At 38.1% G+C, this 17,450-nt stretch overlaps 1 pseudogene; it reads right to left on the bottom strand.

Annotated features, from left to right (window-relative positions):
• On the bottom strand, positions 1–16,971 carry LOC128545514 (stomatin-like protein 2, mitochondrial; annotated as a pseudogene).
• Positions 16,972–17,450: the final 479 nt, after the last annotated feature.

Raw genomic sequence — 17,450 nt, 5'->3', positions numbered from 1 at the left:
TTATGTAAAACTTATATATGAGGCCGGGCTTTGTGTCTTTGATAAAGTCCTGTAAATAGCCTTGGCCTGAGAACAAGACAGAGGGAAAAAAGGTTGAGGATAATCTGAACATCACTGTTATGTTAAAGCACTGATTAAATGAACCTGGATTTGTGTTTTATAGACTATTGAATCGTTTTCTAGCTGTTAATCTGGAAACATTTCAAAGCTTCATGATAAATATGTCAATCATTTGACTCATTTTTTTTTCTCTCCCTCTCTCTGGTTCTTGGTGTTGAATGATTAAGAGACAAAGACCTGTATGACCATCCTGGACACGTCACCCGTGTTGGACGGCAGAATGACGGTGTTTGACTGGCTACGCTGAAGGACGCCGCTGCATTTCCGTTCTGATAAACACGCGCACACACTTGCACATAGAGTACAAACTGTACAAAATTGCTAATACAACTCCAACAACTGTAAAACACAGCACAATCTTAGGGCTGTATTATATGCAAAGAAATAGCTGCTTTAAACCAATTTGTCATCAAAAATAGAAAATATTATACTAAAGCTGCATTTTAAATGTACTACATGTCCTACATGTGCCATTTTTTTAAAGAATAATAAAAAAAACAATAACAATAATAATATTTCTGCAATGCAATGCAACATGTGATTGCTCAACATAAGCAGCAGTGGGCAAAGAGAGTAATGTAACAACCGCCAGATTCAATGCTTATATAGAACAAAATGAATAAAAAATGACAATAATAAAAAGAATGACAGGAGGAAGTGCATCCATTCTAACACCAGCATTACACAGAATCTGAATGAACAAAAAACATGAATTAAAATAAAGACAATAGGACTTCCGGTTAGCAGCCACATAGAGTAGACGTGTTAGATAGGTGCTCCGACAATTTCGAACTTTTTCACTCCCTTATTCATCTCTAAATGTTAAATTAAATCTTCAGAATGTAATAACTTTGTACTCTACCCCATGGTTATCTATTTTTAATTTATAATGGCTACCTGGAGTGTTAAAACCGGGAAAAAAGATGACCCTGCGACCGCTCTAACAGTTGAGGCTATTTCTGCGCTTAGACAAACACCGCGATGCGTTAGCGGCTGAATTTAAATCCTTGTTAAGTTTACTGGAAAGTAAACTCGACCAAATTCAAGCCCAGTTAGAGGACCATGGACAGCGCTTACCATCATTAGAGCTCGCTATGAACGACCTGAGCCAGCGTGTGAGTAAGTTAGAGAACATCTGCTCCGGACTTCGGGAAAACAACTCTAAGTTAACAAATAAAGTCGTAGACCTAGAAGGCCGTAGCAGGAGACAAAATCTGCGTATTATAGGTCTTCCAGAAATACTGAAGGTGACTCCCTACCGAGTTCTTCTCAATTTTTTTGTGCGAGCTGTTTGGGAGTAAAACTTTGCTATCCCCGCCTGAGATTGATAGAGCCCACCGTATACCGGCATCCAAACCCCGCTTCAGGACAGAGACCTTGACCTGTCAATCTCCGTGTACGCCGGTACCAGGTTAAAGACCTTCTGATTCGAGAGGCACGGCTTTTTACAAGAAACTCACATTCGCAGTTCTATAATTCTCATCGTATGTGGCGTTGGGGACTCGACCTTTCAGGCCAAAGCTAGGGGCGTCTTAATTCCCATTAATCCAAACATCTCTTTTGAGCATCATAAGGTTATTGCGGATATACATGGTCCTTACATCATTGTTCCAGGGAAATTATTTAATACTAATGTAGTGTTGGCTAATTTATATGCCCCTAATTATGATGATGTCTCCTTCTTTGAACATTTTTTTTTCTGTTCTACCAGATCTGAGCTCATACTCTCTCATATTAGGGGGAGACTTTAACTGCTGTTTGGATCCATCACTCGACAGGTCATCTCCCAATCCTATACCTCTGAGTAAATCCGCCACGCTACTTCAGTCCTATCTCTGCAGCTACTGTATGGTATCGCAGACATATGGCGCTTCCTTAATCCAAAAAAGAGAGAATACTCCTTTTTCTCAAATGTTCATCATACTTTCTCCAGAATTGATTATTTCTTTATAAATAATCGATTGATCCCAATAGTTAATTCTTTTGCTTATCAGAGCATTGTGATATCGCATCATGCTCCAGTTGTTATGTCTATAAAGCTCCCTGATCTCCCTCAGAGTAATAAACATTACCGCTTTAATTCATCATTACTGATAGAGGACGATTTTACTAAATTTATGCAAGACCAGATAGTTTTTTTCCTAAACACGAATAAAACAACTGAGGTGTCGTGTTTAATTGTTTGGGATGCTCTAAAAGCCTACCTCAGGAGACAGATAATTTCATACAGCGCGAATATGAAAAGAAAGCCATATAAAGAACGAAAAGATTTAACCAACCAAATTAAAGAAATTGATCAGCAGTATGCTCCATTTAAAAACCCCGATCTGTATAAAAAACGGGTAGAATTGCAAATTAAGTTTGAACTCCTCTCAACACACAAAATTGAACATCAATTATTAAAGAGTAGGAGCCAATTTTACATTCATGGTGACAAATCTGTTAAACTTTTAGCTAATCAGTTAAGAGAATTTAGAGCACAGCAACACATTACGAAAATGGAGGATGGTACCATCACTACCGACCATTCTAAAATTCAGGAATTCTTATTCTTGATTATATACTTCTGTGTTCCCAAAGGACCATTGTTCAGTTGAGAATTTCTTAAATCAATTAGAAATCCCAACACTATCCCCTGATTCTAGATTAAGATTAGAACAGCCCATATCACAAAAGGAAATCAGTCAACATCAACTGTTATACTGAACTGGCTGCCACCTAACACACACAGTATAAATGCAGACCAATTTCTGCTCTTTGTTTCACCCAGATGAGGATGGGTTCCCTGTTGAGTCTGGTTCCTTCTCCTATTTTCTTTCTTCCTATTGCCATCTCGGGGAGTTTTTCCTTGCCAATGTCGCCCTCGGCTTGCTCATCAGGGACTATCTGACCATTTTAATTCATACACATTCACATTCCTTAAAAACTCAAATAATTGTTTAGATTGTGTAAAGCTGCTTTGAGAACAATGACGATTGTTAAAAGCGCTATACAAATAAAATTGAATTGAATTGAAATCGTTTCAGTTATCTCATCATTGCAATCTGGTAACTCGCCGGGTCCGGACGGTTTTCCTGCAGAGTTTTTTTTAATCAGTCTCCTCATACCTCGCACCACAAATACTGTAGCTTTGGTTCTATCTGAATCAGCCTCGTCATTTAATGAGGCTCGCATCACCCTCATAGCAAAGAGGGATAAAGACCCAACATAATGCTCTTCATATAGATCAATTTCTCTTCTTAATGTGGATGTTAAAATCCTTGCTAAAGTTTTAGCTCGGAGATTAGAGAATGTTCTCCTCTCAATTATATCTGAGGACCAGACCGGTTTTGTTAAAAATCGTTTTTCTTACCTTAACATTCAACTAAGGATGTCCTGTACACAACATCAGAGGGGATCCCTGAGTGTGTCCTTTCTTTGGATGCTGAAAAGGCTTTTGATCGTGTGAAAGGGGAGTATTTATTTAAGGCTTTAGAAAAATTTAATTTTGGTCCAAGTTTTATCACTTGGGTTAAATGATAATATTCCAGCCTTATTGCCTCAGTTCTGACAAATGCCCAGCAGTCTTAACCATTCAGCCTTAAGCGAGGAACTAGTCAGGGGTGTCCTCTTAGCCCATTACTCTTTAACCTTGGCATTGAGCCGCTAGCTATCGCATTCTGTAGTTGCAGGGATATATCTGGGATTTGGAGGCAGGGAGAAGAACATAAAGTTTCCCTTTATGCAGATGATCTTCTATTTTTTATATAAAATGTAATCTCCTTCCTGCGACCTGCGCCGTCATTGCTTAGTGAATTTAGCTATTTTCAGGATATAAAGTGAATTTACAGAAAACTGAACTTTTTCTGCTAAATAATACAGCACCAACAACTGATATGCACAATTTTCCATTCAACATAGGGAAAAATCACAGTTTACCTATCTCTGTATTATAATTACAAGGAAACATAAACACCTTTTTAAAGAAAATTAGGTTGTTAAACCAAACAAAAAAGGACTTGGGACAATTGTCACCACTGTCCATGTCACTGGTGGGCCGCAGTTATGCCATTAAAATGTAGGTGTTCTTCCTAAATGTTTTATATCTTTCTTAGTCTGTACCTGTTTTTATTCCCAAATCTTACTTTGGTGCTTTAGATTTAATTACATCTTACCCATTGGAAAGGTAAACATCCTCGATTGAATAAGTCCCTACTTCAAAGATCTAAAAGAGACGGTGGCTTGACTCTACCTAATTTTCGTTCTTACTACTGGGCAGCAAACATTTGATGCGTCGTCTTTTGGGCATATTTTTATAATCAACCTAATCGGCCTGCCTGGGTGGAAATAGAGATAAAGTCTGTAAAAAAATCTCTCTGTCTCTGCACTCTTTGGATCTTCACTACCCATCTCCTCAATTAAATTAATCAATAATTCAGTTATTAGGCATACCTTAAGAGTATGGGCTTAGTTTAGAAAGTACAGCGGTCATCTGGGCTTTTCTCTTTCCAGTCCTATTGTCTCTAATCATCTCTTCCAACCTTCTTTACATGATTCAGGATTTCAGGAATGGTACAATAAGGTCAAGCTTTGCAAAGATCTGTTTGTTAATCATAGGTTTGCATTGTTTGAACAGCTTTCTGGAAGATTTAACCTACCCAATTCTCATTTTTTCAGATGTCTGCAAGTAAGACACTCCATTCGCTATTTAATAACAAATTTCCAGCATCGCCCTCCTTTTAACATGTCAAGTCTGCCATTCTAACCCAATCAGCCTGACATATTGATCTCCAGCCTTGTGCTCGTCAACAGGCTCACCTGAGTTAACAAGACGATTACTGAAATGATCTCAGCAGGTCTTTAAAAGACAGCAATGAAATGCAGTGGAAAGGTTTTTTTGGGGGGGATTAAGGTAATTTTCATGGCAAAGAAGGACTATGAAATTCATCTGATCACTCTTCATAACATTCTGGAGTATATGCAAATTGCTGTTATAAAAACTTAAGCAGCAACTTTTCCAATTTCTAATATGTATGTAATTCTCAAAACTTTTGGCCACAACTGTACACAGGGCTTATTTCTCCCAACTTAAACTCTTCTGTTTTTACCCAGACGTTGATCCTTGCTGTGATAAAATGTAAAAGCGGAGCGGCGTCTCTTATTTATATGTACTGGGCATGCCTGAATTTGGAAAAATTCTGGAGGAATGTTTTTTAAAACCTTGTCGTACATATTGAAATGCAACCTTGAACCAGACCCTCTGATTGCTCTTTTTGGTATTACTGGAGAGAAAGACAAGCGTCTAACTCCTGCTAAACAGCGTTTATTATCTTTTGCGACACTCCTGGCCAGGCGTTCTCTTTTATTCATGTGGAAGATGCCACGTCACCCTCTCACGCCCAGTGGCTCAGAGATATCATGTTTGTTTCTGGAGAAGATCCACTACTCAATCTGTTATTCAGACTCGATGTGGGGGCCCCGAGTTCGATTTTTTTAATATAGGCTACTTTTATAGTTTGGTTCCCTTCTTATTTAACTGTTTGTTTGTTTTCCTTTTCCCCCATTTTTTTGTAAGCAGAACCAAAAAACTTCCAGCTATATATTCTTTTTTTAGTTTTTCTCCTTTTTTTATGCCTGGAGTTTAGCCTTTCTTATACATGTAAAGCTGGCTTGGAGTTGGGGAGGTGTGGGGTGGGTGCTATAGGGGTTTATAAGGGGGTTATAAAATCTGTATTGAAACATTACATGTCTACCCTGTTATATCCCTGCTTAAAATCAATAAAAATATTGTTGAGAAAAAAAGTCAGGCAAACAAGTTTATTTGAAATATAAGTCAACATTGCATCCAAAGTGGTAAATTTCAAGTGGAATTATTTAATTTCTGACCTTTAGTGCATTTGACAGATAAAAAGGGAAAACTGGGCATTTATGTTTTGTTAGTAACATGCTGAACCTGCAGGTGACATATTTTATCCTCTTAAACAACAAACTGTAGAAACTGTTTTAGATTTATTTGTATGTTCATTAAATTAATCTGTCTGTTTATTAATCGCTAAGCTAAGAAGATGATTATACTGGTTATATATACAAGCATTAAGTTTTTTAATGGCAAAATAAATAAATGTAAAAAACAATTAAGACAATTAAGATTAAAATTAAAAAGTCCAAGTCTAATTTGATTTTTTGAACAAAGCAGCGATTAATAGATAAATTAGATAAAAGATAAAAAAATAGATTAATAGATTAAGCCGAGCACTTTCTGGAAAAAACACTGGAAAAAAAATTTAACATGTCGCTACTGGGTATCAGAAGTGTCTTTGGACGTCCTGAAGTCCTAGGGAACAGCAGAGCCTCTACTCTATCCAGTGTAGCATCTGGTATTGATGATCTACACTCGTCCTCCTGGTCATCTACGGACTGCCATAGACTCCCATATTATTATTATTATTATTATTATTAATAAATACTACAATACATATATGTAGCTTACCTTATAGTACTGGTATCTATATCATCAGTATTTTAAATCTCACACACACACACACACACAGCGTACCTTCTGACTCAGCGCATCAGCAAGAATCCTAATCGCCTGCGCTTTGACTTCCGCTTTAATCAACAAAGCAACAGCCTCTCCTGTAATACAAACACATTTTAGTATAATGCACACACACACACACACTAGTGATGGGAAGTTCGAATCATTTTAGTGACTCGTTTCTTTGAATCTCGTTCATCAAAATGAATGATTCTTTTTTTGAGTCAATTAGTTCATTTCAGAATGAGTAATTCACCATCATATTTTGCAGTGGGAGTCGTTCATTCTTTTGAATCTACTGCATCGCATAACGTCTATGGTGTCATGTGACAAAGGAAAGAATAACTCGAGACTTGAAGACTCACTAACACAATCGTTCAATTCTGTTTCCTGTATATAAAAAACTGAGGTTTTGAGATGCTGTGGGCTTGCGCGCCAAATAGAAAATAAACGAATCACCCTCAGAGACGACTTGTTCATCTGAGTCATGTTAAAGATTCGTTCAAAAAGAACGAATCGTTTATAAACGACCCATCACTAACACACACAGACACACACACAGCCAGCATGATGACAACATGTGTTCTCGTCTCTCTGTATTGTATCTCAGCTTTAAACACTCAGCACCTTCAGCTTTGTTGATCTGCACTGCTTTCTCTCCCTCAGAAGCCAGAATCTGCGTTTGCTTGCGTCCCTCCGCCACGTTGATGGCCGACTCTCTCGTCCCCTCAGATTCCAGGACAGTCGCTCTCTTCTTCCACTCCGCTCCCACCTGCACAGGAGCCACACGTCAGTCTCATACCGAGTGAAATGTACACGGCTTTTCCAAAAAACTCATGGCTACAAGTTTATTAGCAAATCTGAATCTAGAAATAAACTAAATAACCTTACAGTCCAAGCTCTATGACGGGAAGTCAGACCTGAAGTTGACCAATTAAAATCGTAAGTTGGTCATGATGCAGATACAGTTCTGATTCAGACTGCTTCTGGTTCAAATGGTGTTTTTTTTTTAAACTGTTCATCAATCTTTCGGTAAAGATGTGTGTAAAAGTTTTCCTAAAAGCTAACTTTCTTCATATTCATATAACAGGTGATTTACACTTACTGATGTGTATCAAAATCAGACAGAAACTAAACTGTGCTCAGAGCTAATTCATAATTCTACCAGTAACGCAGCTTAGCCACTGCAGCGCTCCAGCCATCATCGATAGAAACCTTTTTGCACGCCATTGCCCCACCCACGTCTGGACAGCAAAAGGGACAGTGTTAGTTAACGTTACCTGCACATCATTTTGTAAAGCGTAAGCACTGAATGAGCAAACGCAAGCAAATGCCACCAAATCCATGTTAAAACACAGATTTGTGCACCATGTGAGGTAATCACTTTATGATGACAAATCTACGGTGGCCGAGAAGTGCACAACAAAAAACTGAAAACAAAATAAGAAATCCGGAAACAAAATACCAAATCAGAAAACACAAACCGGAAAAGGTGGGTAGAGTTTGTAAATATTATTCGCAAATCGCACAGGACATGATAAAGATCCCGTGATGCTTTTTCTATACCTTGAGTGACAAATGTCTCGTCCAATTAGCGATTAGAATTTCATTTTTCGAACTATACCCATCTTTTACATTTGACTGAATTATCGTTCGTGTTTCTAATTTGTTATTTTGTTTTGCGTACAAGACAAACTTGTGCAGGTTAATATCCTTAATAGCTGCTCTATTCAGTGTTTCTCTTTTGAAAAAGTTCACCACAACATACCGCACAGGAAAATAATCAGCAGAAAAGAAGCTAGCAGTTCCTAGGCGACTCTTTTGTCTATATTACAAAGCATGGGGTAAATCCATGAGCTAATCATCAGGTAATATTTCTGCTCTGAAATACACTGCGAATGCAATGATCAGTATTTTAATGTCGGTTAATGGGACGTCTGTGACTGACGTCGTTGTGATCATGTGACTGCAATTTTTTTAACACAGCAACTCTCTCCTTTTGTAAATAAGTTGGTGATGCTTTAATCTTGCTTTACTGGTTCATCCAATTAGCTTTTTTAATTTATATAATATTTAGGTGTTATTACAAAACAGACAGCTTTCGAAGAAAAGTCCCTTAAATTGGTGAGTCAACATGTTGTGTGTTCATTTAAAAAATAAAAAAAAACATTGATCAATTCTGTCAATTTAATCAGTTGAGTTTCAGGTTTGGTTTTGAAAATGTTCAGGAATAAGAGGGAAAAAAAACACTGAGAACGCGAGACGCCCCTGTATTTAAACGGCCACGCCCATTTTATTGGAATTTCAGAATCTCTCATTTTTATATATACAGTATATATACCTGCATCTGCATGGATTCCTTAATGTCCGGTGGAATATGGATGTTTCCAAGGTGGTAGCGGAGGCAGTGAATCCCCAGTCATCCAACCCCTTTTTGATGGAGTTATGGATCTTTTGATCCAGCGACTCTCTGTGCTGAGGAACAGCAGCACAGGGTTTAGCAAACCGGAAATATGGTGATATCTGAACATGAAAGGAGTTGCTCATGGTATATGGGGAATAAGTAAAAAAAGACTACATGGCATGCTTTTATAGGAAAATAATCAAGTTTTTTTTTTGTAACAGCACACTGACAAGTGTTGTATTCCACTGTTCCCCCCCTCCCCCCACACACACACACACACATTTCTTTCCTTTTATTTTAAGATAATAGACACCTGTATTTCACTGAGCCCCACAAGGGCAATGGGCGGAGCAAAGACATACTGTTTAGCAAGATCTCAAGAATATAAAGAAGCCAAATATTAAAAATTGATTCTCGATAAACATTGAGGTCATCAGGTAAATGCAAAGAGGGGTGTAAACATTTGAACACATCATTTTGTGCCCATTTTAATCTTGTTTTTTTGTTTTTACTATTTGTTAAATCATGCCTTTTTTACTTTGACCCTTAGGGTCTTTTCTGTAAATTAAAGTTCCGACAATATACAAAACATATGCATTTTAAGATTAGATAAACTCCAACTTAATTACCCTTAAAACTTGATCGAGAGTGAGTTTTCCTAACTCCGATCTTATGGTGGTCTGAGCCAGCTGTGTCACTGCATACTTGGGGTCCTCGACTGCGTAACTGGCCTGGAGACGACCAGGAAAAAGAATTTAATAAAATATATTGAACATGAAGTCATAAAGGGGGGTACCGTACATCAGGACATACCTTAAAGGGGTCGAGTATCCTCAGGCACAGAACTCCATTGATCTGTAGCGTCACATGGTCTGACAGACAGATAAACACACTGATGAACAGATGCACAGCAAACACGAGCAGGCCAAAGCCTCGGCATAAAAACTAAACATCTATACAGCTGAGTAGATTTTCATATACGAATCATAACGATCAGGTGTTCCTTCTGTCTGGAAGAAAAATAAATTAAAAAAATAAATGCTGACACTGGAGAATGTCAGAAATGTTAAATAAACATTTTAAAAAAATGGAATCATGACCAGAGTGTATAATTAATGCTGCTACTTATAGTAATTCTAAAATCTACTCAATTTTAGGTCAGTCCTAATTTTATATAAATTATTTATATATATAAAAAAATAAAAACATTCAGCCACTTTCTGAGCTTGCTCTACTGGAGAACCTGAAAACACAATTCCTCTCCCACTTGGTGTCAAATACACAAGCCTAATACTTCAGACTCACCCAGAGATATAGCAGACTGCTCAGGTACGTCGATCACCATCTCTTTGAGGCTCTGCACGTAGCTAATTCTCTCCAGAATTGGAATTAATAAATTCAGCCCCTGGAGAAAGCAAGGCATCGATCTCAGTGTAACGTGTCAGCTTTATTCTCTGCTTATGTCACTGCAAGAAATGATCACTCACTAAGTAAGGATGTCTTTATTTATGGGATTCATGGATATTAGATTACAAACTGAGGAGGATTGAAACATATGCTATTCGAGTTTGAAACCACAGTGTGTGTGTGTGAAATTTCAAAAATCAGTAAAACTATACACCATGTTCCAAATTATTACGCAAATGATATCTTTCCCCGATTTTCATAATTAGTCAATGCAAATGACAGTCAGTATAATTTTCAAGTCATCAACCATTACGGTATAATTTGAATTTTATTGAACAAACCTCCTAATGATAACAATATTTATTTCAAAAATTAAAAAAACTGAAAAATGCACTGTTCCAAATTATTATGCACAACAGAGTTAAAACATTTTATAGGTTGTAAAGAACTGAAAATGGGCTTTTGTTGAATTTGCAGCTTTAGGAGGTCATATTTAAAGAAATCAAAAGCTATTTCAATCAAAAACATCCTAACAGGGCATGTTACATCTTAACATAGGACCCCTTCTTTGATATCACCTTCACAATTCTTGCATCCATTGAACTTGTTTTTTTTTTTTTGGACAGTTCCTGCTTGAATTTCTTGCAGGATGTCAGAATAGCCTCCCAGAGCTGCTGTTTTGATGCGAACCACCTCCCACCCTCATAGATCTTTTGCTTGAGGATGCTCCAAAGGTTTTAAATGGGGTTGAGGTCAGGGGAGGATGGTGGCCACACCATGAGTTTCTCATCTTTTATTCCCATAGCAGCCAATGACACAGAGGTATTCTTTGCAGCATGAGATGGTGCATTGTCGTGCATGAGGATGATTTTGTTACGGAAGGCACGGTTCTGCTTTTTGTACCATGGAAGAAAGTGGTCAGCCAATATACTTTGCAGAGGTCATTTTCACACCTTCAGGGACCCTAAAGGGACCTACCAGCTCTCTCCACATGACTCCGGCACCTCCTTGTTGACGTCGCAGCCTTGTTGGGACATGGTGGCCATCCACCAACCATCCATCCATCTGGACCATCCAGGGTTGCACAACACTCATCAGTAAACAAGATTGTTTAAAAACTTGTCTTCATGTATGCCTGGGCCCAATGGAACCGTTTCTGCTTGTGACCATTGATTAAGGGTGGCCGAATAGTAGGTTAATGCAAAACTGCAAGCCTCTAAAGGATCCTACACCTTGAGGTTCGCGGGACTCCAGTATGTTGACGTTCCACTACAATCCTATAGGTGGCACTCCAAACTACTCACCCACTGGCAGGTGGCACAGTGTCATGCGTGGTCTGAGCGAATTGTTTGCTAAGTTTGTTTAGAATTGTCACAAATCTAAATTCAATTGGAATATCTATAAGATTTGGATAATTAAAAAAATCAACGCCTAGTTATTGTGATAACATGGTATTGGATGATCCCTGGTGATTCCCATCCCTCGTATTTTCACCAGCCCAAGACACAATTTCTCAACCATGATAAAAAGCCTGAAAAAAAAAATAATAAGAAAAAGATAGAATAAAATCACCCAATCAGGCAACACTACGGTGTCTGAGAAATACACAAACAAAATAAACCTAACCAACAAAATAAATTTTGAATTAAATTCAAAATTTACTTACTGCTGATCTTGAGATCAAACCAAACCTACCTTTTTCAGTTTGTTGATGCTTACGGATGATTGGACGAGACATTGGTCACTCAAAATATACAGGAAGTACTGCAGCCTCGTGGACATTTAAATGCCGTGAGGCTGCAGCACTTCTTGTATGTAAACACAATTAATCGATCGAAGACTGGATGCCAAATTAAAGGGTTCGCACTGGAAGGAGACCACCAACCCGCCATTGTCGCATTGCTGTACAGCAGTGATTCTCAAAGTGTGGGGCGCGCCCCACTAGTGGGGAATACAGATATGACAGGTGGGGCGCAATGAACGGGAGGGAATTAGTGGAAAATAATTGGAAAGTAGCTATTCTAATTCATGCTTTTCTTTATTGATTTATTTAATCTTTATTTTCTTTATAGGACACTCGAAACAAAATAATGACACACAAAGAAATGGATCATTAATACAAGTAAATTAAAATAAAATCAGAGAAAAAGTGGAACCATAGTGCAACAATAACGGTTTAACGTCGGCATGTTAACTGCAGAGGAACAATATATAAGGAAACATTCGGTATTATATATGTCATTTCATTTATTCCAATGTGTATGCTGATGTTTTTGTATTTTATCAGGCAGTACTAGTCTGGCATTTCTAGTTTCCAGTGTGGTAACAAAGTTGCTTTTTGATCCTTCAGGCGCTGAACAGAAGGGAAGATCAATATCGTTCTACGCTTTTTGTTGGTGTGCGGCATTTTGCGATGATCCCTAAATCATCCGTTGCGCTGTAGAGAATAATGGTGTTTGTGCTTTTAAACATGTATAATTTAAGGTGTACCTTAAAGGCAATGTAGAGAGGAAATATATCTGGGTATCTTATTCGCGGGTTTATTTACGCAGCTATTGAATTCGAAGATGCGAATATCAAACTAACTTTACCGCGGACACAAACAGGTGCTATTCGCTAAAATGCCCCCCTGCCACGGATTGCCCCCCTACATAATCTCTATCAAATATTATATTAGGACATGCATTTAAAGGTTTATTATTATTATTAAATATATTATTACTATTATAATTAACCCTAGGCACGTGACACTCGTCGAGACGATTAATACAAATCCCCAAAATGATTATTTTATGGCACATTTATTTTGCAGGGGTTTGTCAATGTACAAATAACAAATAATTTATCACAAATTGCACTAAATAAATATTGTTTGTGGTGAAAAATTACAGGAAATGATTTTTATTATAAAATAAGCAATATAAAATATACATGTGGTATATGAAAAAATATATAATTTATATATTTTTCACCATTACAACATTTTTCTTTTATATTGTTTACTTTATAATTAAATTTATTTGTTATAATTTGTAAACCATAAACATATGAATTTAGGTGGGTGATCCATGGCCTAGGTCGGGGGCATTTTAGACCATAACACAGTAGCGTACTGTATGTAGTGAGCATAATAACATCAATGGATACATTTGTTACATGGACCACAAATAAGCAGGTGATTCAGCACTATCAGCCTAATCAACCAAAAATCCAGGCGAAAGGAAAACATGATGTAGCCTACAGTATGTTGTGCTTGGATTCATGGTGGGGATGGTGGGGGCAGAGGAGAGACCTGTGTGTGTTTTGTGTCTTAAACCGCTGGCAGCAGACAGCACGAGACAAAGTAGGAAGACACTTTGAGGCAACACACCCCAGTCACGTTAATAAGCCACTCGACTTCTTTGAAAGAAAGCTCTAGATAACTGATGAAGTAAGCCTGTTATAACAATTGCATGTGTATTTTTCTCTGTTTTGAACTTGGCGTTATTTGATCTTATTGGTTTAGAAATAGATTTTTCAATAAATAGTACACTTGGCCGTTTTCGTTATCATTTTGTTGACAAGTGGGGCTTGAAAATTCGCCCACCCCCTTAAGTGGGGAATGACAGAAAATGTTTGAGAACCACTGCTGTACAGTGTTGCAATTCTGGAGGTTTTTCCACCCTAATAAATCTTGGGCTGAAAAAATATGTCCTGGCCATTTAATTCCAAATTAAATTAATTTAGCACTAGTATCTTACACCTGCAGGGTCTGGGTTTGATCCCCACCTCGGGTCTGTGTGTGTGTGGAGTTTGCGTGTCTGTCCATGAACTGAATTACATTTTATCTCCGTACACATATGAGAGGTAGAGGTTAAAGGCTCCAGCACCCAAAAGGGGCAGGTTGGTGGTGCCGAGGTTTGAACCTGCGACCTTATGATCGACATTGCATAATAAGCAGTATAGAGAGTGAGTGAGTGTGATATGTGTGTATACAGCATAAGTATGTGGGGTTATAGCACTGACTAGGCAGGATTTGGAGAGTGTGATCTGGTAACCATGGCAAGTTAAGGGAAAATAAGAGTTGTACACATACAAAATAAATAAATAAATAGGTTTGTTTTTTTCTTTTCTTCCGAAATGAGTTACAAACATACAGCTGTAGTGAGACTGGATTTTGCACTGTAATGGTTAAACTATGCAATTAATCTGCAGTTTGTGTGCGAGGAGCGACGTGTACGGACCGCAGAACAACTACAGTCCCTTACACCACTAGTAGTATCAGGTAAGTTTACAGATCAATACTGTACCGGCTTGAGGATTCTGTGGAAGCAGCCCAACCTCTCCACCACCCAGGCTTCCTGCTGCGGCACGAACAGGATCATTCTGTTCTTGGGAAGGCTGGTGGCCCAGGGCTGCTGCTGAGCTCGAGTCCCCCAAAACACCGGGGTGGTCCGGGGTTGCTAGAAACACAAACGCGCGCGCGCACACACACACACACACAAAGTTTTGTTTATTTACTGTGTAAACAAGCCCATTACATTATCCCCCATTTACTTTTTATTTTTCTGAAGCTGCTTTTAAACAATGAGCATTCTTAAAAGCGCTACAGAAATAAAATGGAATTGAATTTGTGACCTCATATAAGAAGAGCCCCCCCTGAATCGTCAACCGAGGAAAACTTCAAAAGTCAGCCATGAGCTGGAAAATTCATTAATGTTTACAGATTACTTAGATTCTCAAGGGCCAGAATTGGAACATTATCAGGAAAAAGGTTCAACAATCAACAGTGCTCGTTACAATGAAATGCTTATTAAGGAGCTGAAGTCCAAACTTTGGATTAAAAACAGAGGACTGATATTCAAGGACGTCGTGATCTCACATGACGATGTATGTCAGCACACTTCTGCCCACACTGGCGACACTTTGTTTTTAAAATGTTAAAGCTTCTCCCTATAGTCATGGGCGTCGCTAGACCATTTTTACATTTAACATTTGTACTCAGCCCCACTAAATATGCTCCATAAACTTCATATTGTATTAAATAATTTTAAAAATTGTAAAATACATTTATTAGCCTTAGAGTAGGGTTTTTGTCACTTGATTTAGAAAAAGTTACTTTTTTAATGAATAGAAACAAAAAAAGAATAATATTAAAAAGATGCTTTGTTTAATTACATTAAAACAATGTTTTTCTATATTAATGAATTTGAATAAATAGCCTAGTAGCTATGAAATTTTAAGGGATTGAATAGAGAACCTACTGTCTTATTTATGTAGCTAAAGCACTAAATTAAACATGGATCAAAGTTTTAATATTTATATTTACCTGTAGCTGAAAGGTTTTTCAAGTCACATAAAAAAAATATGTTCTACTCTTACCTGCTGCTCATTTGGAGACCTACTCATGTGACTTTCTGTTCAGTTCTCTGTTCAGTTCTACAGTTTAGTTCTCTGAAAGCGCAGCCTCTCAGGCACATTAACGCAGTGTTCCCAACATTGATTTAAGTCATTGCATCAGAAACTATTTCACATTTTTATGTCTGCCAGTTTCCAACAAAAAGCAGCAGTATTGTCAAGTAATTACCAGATAAATGTTTGACATTTATTGGCCCCCACACAGTTTATTCCATCGTCCAGTCTCACAGGTGTGGTGTTTGTGTTGCTAATCAATGTAAGTTTAAAGTTATATGTTGTTTTCTGGTTAAATTTTTCTGATTGTACCTGTACATAGAAAAAGGTTTATACATAAACAGAGTGTGTGATCGAGAAGACTCATTTGAGTTCTGATTCTGGGGCCAGGGGTAGCTCAGCGGTTAAGGCATTGGACTACAGTTCAGAAGATCCCAGGTTTAAACCCCACAACCACCAAGTTGCCACTGTGGGCCCTTGAGCAAGGCCCTTAACCGCTCAGATGTAAAATGAGATAAAAATGTAGGTTGCTCTGGATAAGAGCGTCTGCCAAATGCTTAAATGTAAATAATGTAAATGATTCTGAACAAGTCAAATATGTGTTAAACATCTATGGGGGCTGAGCCCCCCTCAACAGAAAATTCTAGAAACGCCACTTCCTATAGTCCTGATCTCGATCCTTTAAACTTGTTCGGGGCCCCTGAAAGCAGAACTACGAGGGTAAAGATTCACTTCTGATGAAGAACTGAAGACAGCGGTGCATTCGTGGCTCGCAGCTCAGCCGTAAACATTTTTTAATGAGGGAATACGAAAGCTTGTTGTCAGACGGACAAAGTGTATTAAAAAGCGAGGAGATTATGTCGAAAAATGTAGATTTATATGTGATTCGAGAGACAGACAGTGAAGTGTTTAAGAGGGACAGGAAAGCTGATGGAGATACAACAGGGGATCTGTGGAAACTCAAAGGTTTTGGACTAAAACTTTGGATTAAATCATTGCATGCTGCTGGATAAAATTTGAAATCTAAAATCCAACTGAAATCTAACTGAAATCCAACCGAAATCCTGTCTTCACAAAAGTCACTCACCTTTAAAAGCCCACTTCTGGCCCGACACATCACCGTCCTCAGCATATTGTACTAATTAATAAGAAATATTAATTAATATTATTAATAATATTCCCTCTTAGAAATAATGAGTAATAAATTTACGGTTAAAACCTTGATTTTACACACACGACTCTCTCTCCACACCTGCACTAGCGTAACGTTGCAACCTGTACAATTGGTCGGTTTAACGTCCAATCGTGACTTCATAAGAAAACACGAGCGGATTGGCTGATGTAGCGCAGGAGGCGGGATTTGTCGAAAAACAAGCAAGTACTGTACCGGAGCCTGCAGCCTGCAGATCGACGCTGGGCTGAATCTGGGGCGGGGCGACACGCCCCGCCCATATGCCTTCTCATTGGTTGTAGGTAAATTAATGATGGCGAGTTAACGTAACTCCCACATCCTCACCTCCTTGGTGGCAAAGTAATGACGTTGAAACTTCCATTTCGTGTGTTGTTTGCTGCATGGTGAGTGAGTGCACAGGCTACAGTTTATGTGTAAAT

The sequence above is a fragment of the Clarias gariepinus genome, chromosome 17 (genome assembly GCF_024256425.1).
Source record: "Clarias gariepinus isolate MV-2021 ecotype Netherlands chromosome 17, CGAR_prim_01v2, whole genome shotgun sequence".
NCBI classification, from domain to species: domain Eukaryota; kingdom Metazoa; phylum Chordata; class Actinopteri; order Siluriformes; family Clariidae; genus Clarias; species Clarias gariepinus.
This window is presented reverse-complemented; position numbering and strand designations above follow the sequence as displayed.